This window comes from Otolemur garnettii, unplaced genomic scaffold, assembly GCF_000181295.1.
Source record: "Otolemur garnettii isolate 467f Iridium unplaced genomic scaffold, OtoGar3 scaffold00022, whole genome shotgun sequence".
Taxonomy (NCBI): Eukaryota; Metazoa; Chordata; class Mammalia; order Primates; family Galagidae; genus Otolemur; species Otolemur garnettii.
The window spans coordinates 13,379,195-13,387,226 of NW_003852417.1; positions in this window are offsets into that span (position 1 = coordinate 13,379,195).

The following is an 8,032-nucleotide window of genomic DNA, read 5'->3' on the forward strand; positions in this document are numbered from 1 at the left end:
ATGGGCATATGAGTGGTGGGAGGGTGACTGGAAAGATCACCTACATGGTCTGTCAAACAAGGGTACAAGTGAACTTTTCTAGAACTAGAGTATGAATGTTTTAACACAATAACTGAGTAAATGACATGAAGTCTATTTTAACCAGTTTGATGAAAATATTTTGGGATGGATGTGAAAACTCTACACTGTACCCCATGTTTGCATTAATGTATACAGCTATCATTTAATAAAATAAATAAACAAACAAACAATCAAATAAATAAATAAATTGTGGTATAGATGTACCATGGAATACTATGCAGCCATAAAGAAAGATGGAGACTTTACCTCCTTCATGTTTACATGGATAGAGTTGGAAAACGTTCTTCTTAGCAAAGTATCTCAAGAATGGGAAAAAAAGTATCCAATGTACTCAACTGTATTATGAAACTAATTGTTAACTATCATAGGAAAGCTATAATCCAAATGGAGTCCAAGAATATGGGGAAAGGGGAGAGGGAGGGGAGGGGAGAGGGAGGATAGGTGAAGGGAGGGTGACTGTGGGGATCACGCCTATGATTTATCCTATAAGGGTACATGTGAATCTTTCTAAATATCGAATATAAATGTCTCAACACAACAATTATGAGAATGATATGATGGCTATGTTGGCCAAGTGGATGAAAGTATTTCAAATTGTATATGGAAACAACACGTTGTATCCCATGATAGAATTAATGTGTACAAATATGATTTAATTAAAAAAATAAAAAAGTAAAAAATAAATAAAAAAGAAATATCCCATTAGAACTAATAAATGAATTCAGCAAAGTTTAAGAAAACAAAATCAACAAACTAAAACGTTGCATCTCAATACACTTATAACAACAATCCAAAAAGGATATTGAGAACACAGTCCCATTTATAATAACATCTAAAAGAATATAAAGCTTAGGAATAAGTTTTCCTAAGGAATTGAAAGATCTATACATTGAAAATTATAAAATAATATCTATATGAGAAATTAAAGGAGATCCTGTTAAATGTAAAGATATCCTGTGGTAATAAACCAGATTTTATGAAAAGATGCTCAACATCACTATCTATGAAGCTCATTAAGATATTACCTTGTGTCCCTTAGGATGGCTTTTTTAAAGACAACACATGTTGGCAAGGATGGGCATAAATTGAAATTCTCGTGCATTATTGGTGAGAATAGAAAATGGCGCAGCAGCTATGAAAAACAGCACAGATATTCCTCAAATAACTAAAAATTACTATATAACCTGTCCACCTCACTTTTGGCTATACATTTGAAAGAACTATAAACAGGAACTTAAAGAAATAGTTGCATTCCATGTTCATTGTAACATGATTCAGAATAACCAAGATCTAGAAACTCCCCAAGTGCTCATCAACAGAAGAAGAATAAAGAAATTGTGGTGTATACATATAATGAAACATTCAGCCTTAAGAAAAAGGAAACCTGGAAGTTTGTGATAACATAGGTGAAAGCAGAAAACACTATTTTAGGGAAAATAAGCCAGTTATAGAGGACATACAACTTGTATAAACGATCTATAATAGTTAAACTCATAGAACCAGAGAATACAATGGTAGTTTCAAGAGGCTGGGGGTTGGGGAAAGGGGGAGTGCTTATTCAATGTTATAAGGTTTCAGTTACGATATGTGAATAAATATTTGACATCTGCTTTATAACATAGGGTCTACAGTGAATATTGTGCACGCAAACCTTTTTAAGAGGGAGGATCTAATGTTAAACGTTCTTAGTATATAGAAAAATTAAAAATAAAACAAGTTTTAAATTCCAAAAAAGGGTCACATGAAAATTTGAAGTTGTTGGCTATGTCTATTACCTTAATTATGGCATTTTCATATATCCAAACTTATCAAATTATACACATTAAATATGTGTAGTCTTTTATATATCGAGTACAACTTAATAAAGCTGTTAAAACATAAACATATTTATCCCTACAAAAAGTATAATAAACACAGGAAAATAATACAGAAAAATAAGGCATAATTGACTAAATACACATATCAGATATTTCAACAAATGTAAATGTGCTTTAAGTTCCTTCCGAAAGAAAAAAAGAAATTTAGATTGTCTTAGAAAACAGTATAAAAATACATAAAGCAATATAATTCGAAGAAGCTAAAAACAAATAGGTGAGCAAAGGTCAGGCAAATATATAATATGAAAGTAGAGAAAATACAATCCGGCCAAATGTATTAAATGAAAACAAAAGGAACACCTTTAAAGGCCAGCATTTGCAATGCACTTATCACGACTAGGAGGAAATCTACACTAAAGAACATAAAGTAGAAATGACTGAAGAAGCAGCGATTAACAGAGAAGAAAAAAATAGGAGATTTTAACTTATTACTCCCAGTCTACGTCAGACTATTAGACAATGAATAAACAAATAAGAATGCATAAAACAAAACTACAACCAATGTTTGTCCTTATTTATGACGTAATAATGCATCAAGTGTAGATGATGAAAATGAGCTGGTTATTAACTATACCAAAATGACAGAACCAAAGGCTCCATACTACAGAATAGGACAAACATCTCTGATCTCAGTGCAGTAAAATTGGAAACCAGAAACAGAACAGCTAAACATCTGTGCCATCTAAGTATGTTAAGATTATAACTATCAAATCTCTTTGGTGAAACAAGATAAAAATAATTGTCGAATTTAAAAAATAAAGATGTCGAAAACATTGTATAGGATTTTACATAGGAAAAAAAATCAAAGGAATGATTTACATCAACATACCTTAAAAATTAAAACAAATAAATTACATCTTCAAAATAAAACTGTAGAAGGAGGACAGCATAAAGCAAGAGTGAAGACAAACCTGAAATTGTGGGGTAAAATACAAACAAACAGAAACAACTAATTTAATGAATTAGTCAAAATACTGATTTGGGGGGAAAAAGAAAAAGCATGCATTTAGGGTAATGGGCAGCCGGCTTTGTTGGGTCATATTTTTTTCACTATAACAAATAGATCCGGTTATTTTTGTTAAAAATAATATATTTTATACATGCAAGAACTATGATGGCAATAAGAAACTGATAAATTAAATTTTAGAGGTGAAGAAATGTTCCAGTTTGAGCTGATAAACACATGGCATTCAACCCACGCACCACCTCCCTGGGTATTTGCAGACACAAGATAAAACAAGTAGAAAAATCATATCATCATTTCAATAGATGCAGGGAAAAGCATTCACAAAATTAAACACCTATTTATAATGAAAACAACAGCACCATCTCTTATCTAACTCCGAAGAGGACTTTTTAAAAAACTTTATAAAGGAAATCTTAGAAGTCCAAAGGCAGACATAATATGCAAGCTTAGATATGGAAAATTTTCTTTCTGAAAATGCAAACAATGCAAGGAATCCTGTTAGCCTCACTTGTATTCAGCAGTGAACTGCTGGTGAAATAAAGAAAGAAAAATAAATAATAAGAATTAAAGAAAAAATCTTGCCATTATCCCAGATCCCAGTAGTATGAAACTGAAAATTCAAGAATTTATAAATAATTAAAATAAATAATTATTTTTGGCAAAATCACTGCATTGAGTTAAATACAAAAAACAATCATATTTCTACATTCCAATAAAAAATAGAAAATAATAAATTAGACAAAGCATCAAAACCAAGACAAATGTTAGAACATCAATTCTAGAAGTAGATCAAAATAATCAGAAGATGTGTTAAGCTCATGAATTAAAAGATTCAACATTTTGCATATGTCACTTCTTATATGTATCAATAGATGGGATGCACTGTCAATAAAAATCATATTTCTTTTATTTTAAATTGTCATACTCTTTGGGGGGAAAAAATGGGGACCATAACAGCCAAAGTACATTGAAGGGATAAAAACAAATCTAGAGGAATTACACGTCTAGATAATAAGGACAATCACAGAGCCATGATGACCAGAAAGCATAATACTGGAACAAGAACAGACTCACAAAGGAGTGATCTACAAACAAAAGGACACTGCGAATAACAGAGAAATGATGCTGGTTCAATTGTATACCTGTGTAGGAAATGTAACATTTCCATTTTGTGTATTCTCCTAGGTTAAACCATATTCAAAGACTAGTTTTAGATGTATTATTGAAAACTAAAACAAGCTTTTAGAATATTGAGATTGCAAGTTTAATGTGTCAAGTTAACTGAGTTAATAATATTCAGATAACCTGTAAAAGATCATAAAACAACTATTTCTGTCCATGAGGGTGTTTCCAGAGAGATTAGCATTTGCATCACTAGATTGAGTAAACATCTGCCCGTAATAATGTAGGAGGATACCATTTAATTCTTTGAGGGACTAGATAGGATTAAACGGTTTAGGAAGAGAGAATTAGCTTTCTCTTCTGGAGCTGGGATGTACATCTTCTCCTACTGGTTGGATATTAGAGCTCCAGGTTCTGAGGTCTTCAAACACTGGAATTTACATCATTTCACCACCCCCTTCTTTCTCAGGCCTTCCCTAATTACATATGCCAATTCCCATATAAATACCTTTTATATATCTGTGTATAACCTATTATTATAGTTTTATATATCTGGAGAACTCTATTATAAATAACAAAAAGTCTATTTATAAACTTGGAGTAGGTAAATATTTCTTAAACAGGACATGAAAAGCACTAAATATTCAATAAATAACATAAAAATAAAAAGGTAAATTGAAAACCTTCTTCACAGCAAAGGAAAAAATTAACAGAATGCATAGACAACCTAGAGAATGGGAGAAAATGTTCTCAAACTATACTTCTGCCCAGAATCTACAAAGAACTGAAATAAATCAGAAAAAAAATAACTCATCAAAAAGTAGGCAAATAACATTGATAGACATTTTCTGAAAGAAGATAGCAAAAGCCCAATAAACATATAAAAAAAGGTTCAACGTCACTAATAATCATGGAAATGCAGATTAAACCTATAATGAGGTACCACCTTATGCCATAAGAATGGCCATTATTGAAACATCAAAAGACAACGGAAGCTAGCCTGGAGAGAGAGAGAGAAAAGAATGGTTATACACTGTTGGTGAGACTATAAATCAGTACAACCTCTATGGAAAACAGTATGAAGATTCCTCAAATAAATAAATGTAGATCTACCGTTCAATCCAGCAATTCCACCTTGGGTAGATTTCCCATCTACTCAAAGGAAATGAAGTCATTTAATCAAAAAATGACACCTGCACTCAAATGTTTATTGCAGCACAATCACTATTGCAAAGATGTAGAATCAACCTGAGCATCCATCAACTTGTGCGTGGATAAAGAAAATGTGGTACATGTGTACCTCGGAGCATTACTGAGCCATAAAAAGGAACAAAGTAATGTTATTTGCATCAACATGGAAGGAACTGGAAAACATTATCCTAAGTGACATATCTCAGGACTGTTAAACCAAACATCATATGTTCTAATAAGTAGGCCCTAATAGATGAGTACACATGGACACAAAGTGATATAAAGGACACGAGAAACCAAGAAAGAGGAAGGGCAGGAGGGTAGGCTTAGGACAAAAACTTACCTATTGGGTACAATGAACACTATTCTGGTCATGAGCACAATAAAAGTCCTGACTTACTCATTATAAAGTACAAGATACTTGCATAACAAAAACACCTATACTCCCCTCAACTAACATTCTGAAATTTGAAAAATTAATAAACTGGAATTTACCTATGATAATAAATTGGTTTATTCAAAGATATCACTAAAAGGGCAGTGCCTGTGGTTCAAGGAGTAGGGTGTGCTGGCCCCATATACCAGAAGTGGTGTGTTCAAACCTGGCCCTGGCCAAAAAAAAATCACTAAAAGAGTAAAAACGCAAGCCCTAGATTGGAAGAATATCTGTAATAGTTGTATTAATTATAGCCACAATATTTTTAAAGGTTTCATAATTCAATAAGAAAATTAAAATAAAACAGATTAAAAAGTGGGGAAAGGCCTGAACATGCACTTCATAAAAGACAATATTCCAACAGCATATGAGACTACAATAGCTCAGTGGCTCATGCCTGTAAACCTAGCACTCTAGGAGGCTAACATGGGTAGATTGCTGGAGGTCAGGAGTTTGAGACCATGCTGAGCAAGAGCAAGACCCCTGTCTCTAAAAAGCTAGCCAGGCATTGTGGCAGGTGCCTGTAGTCTCAGCTACTCGGGAGGCTGAGACAAGAGGATCGCTTGAACCCAAGAGTTGGAGGTTTCTGTGAGATATGATGCCACAGCACTCTACTGAGGGCAAAATAGTGAGACTCTGTCTCAAAAAGCAATGAAATAAATATGATAGAATAATTAAAATCATTATTAATCTGGCAAAGGAAATATAAGTCCACAATGAAACACCTCTACATACCTATTAGAATGGCTAAGATTGAAAAGACAAGCATTGCCAGACAAGCATTGATGAGAATGTATAATAATGGAAATTTTCATGAATTACTATCAGGTGTATAAATTTTTGCACTCATTTTGGGAAACCAGTGAGATCTGCTAACGTTAAATAGAAGGCAAATCAAAACTCCTGTATAAGCTATGGCTGTGCAATTTGACTCCTAGGTATTTACTAAAGAGATATAGAGCTATATGCCCATCAAAACACAAACACAGGGACATTTTAGCAGTTCTAGTCATAATACCTCAAAGCCCAAAACAACCAAATACCCACCAACAGGAGCTTGGACAAATAAATTATTGTTTAACTATACTTTAGAATAATTTGTAATAATAATAAACAGACGATATACACAAACACATTCCCATCCATGGGTAGTGGAATAACAGAGATCAAATTTGCTCTCCTACCTTACTTAACCAGCAAAGTTGAAGAAATAAATGTATATGAAGAAAATGGCTCTCAGATTCTGGAAAACAAACAATGAAAGACTTTGATTCCTGTGAGAAAGAAAACAAACAAAAAGATGAGCTCTATCATCGCCTCAGTTTATTGCCTGGAAAAGATTGTCAGGCCACAGTGCAATTAGGGAAACTGAAAATACAGAAGTCTAATTGCATTAATAACACAGGAAATAATAGTCTGGCAAGCCGAGCTGATTAGACTGCAGTGCAAACTCTTGGAGGTGGGGGAGTTAAAAAGAAAGAGATTGGATGAGCTGCAGAGGGGGTGCCCTTGAGTTTTTGGCTGAGCGCCAATTTATGGCTTATTAAGGAAAAACTATCAGAAAAGGGAAAGAACCACTGAGACACAGTCAATTGGACAATTTTAGAGGTCACGCAGGTCTGGGAATAATTTCCAAACCCAGCCAAATGGAAAGACCTACCGCACTGGTGACATTGTTTACAGTTCTTAAAGAAAACATTGCCTTGTTAGTGCGAAGGAATTAAAGCTAGGCTAAAGATGTCCCTGAATTTCTCCTAATAAAATGTAAAGGAAAGTTTCCAAAGCAACAATATTAATTTAAGTAATTTAACTGCATGTCAAAGGCAAATCCAACATTACTTAAAGGAATACAATAAACAGCTATTGCCAACATTATAAAATTAACAATGTCTGACACGCAAAGCAGGAAAATATCATCTACAACAAAGAGAAAAATAAATTCTTAGAAACAGGGAAAGAGAAGATGGCTGCATTTAAATTAATAGATAAGAATGACTAAAAAGAAAATTCATTTACCATAAAAATCTTCCATATATTCAGGAACTTAAAGAAAAATATGAAGACAATTAGGAAATACAAAAAAGATTAATGAAGTAAGAAAAAACAGAATTTTTAGAAATAAGTGAGACAAATTACATGATAAAAGTAATTGGACAGGATTTAGATACAGAAGCAGAAAAGATAAGTATATCAAAACAATAGAAAGAATAAGATAAAGTACAAAGAAAAAACTGAAAAAAATAAAGAAATGGCTTATGAAGACTATCAAGCAGTCTATCATACATGTAACTGGAATTGAATATCAAGCAGTCTATCATACATGTAACTGGAATTGAATATCAAGCAGTCTATCATACA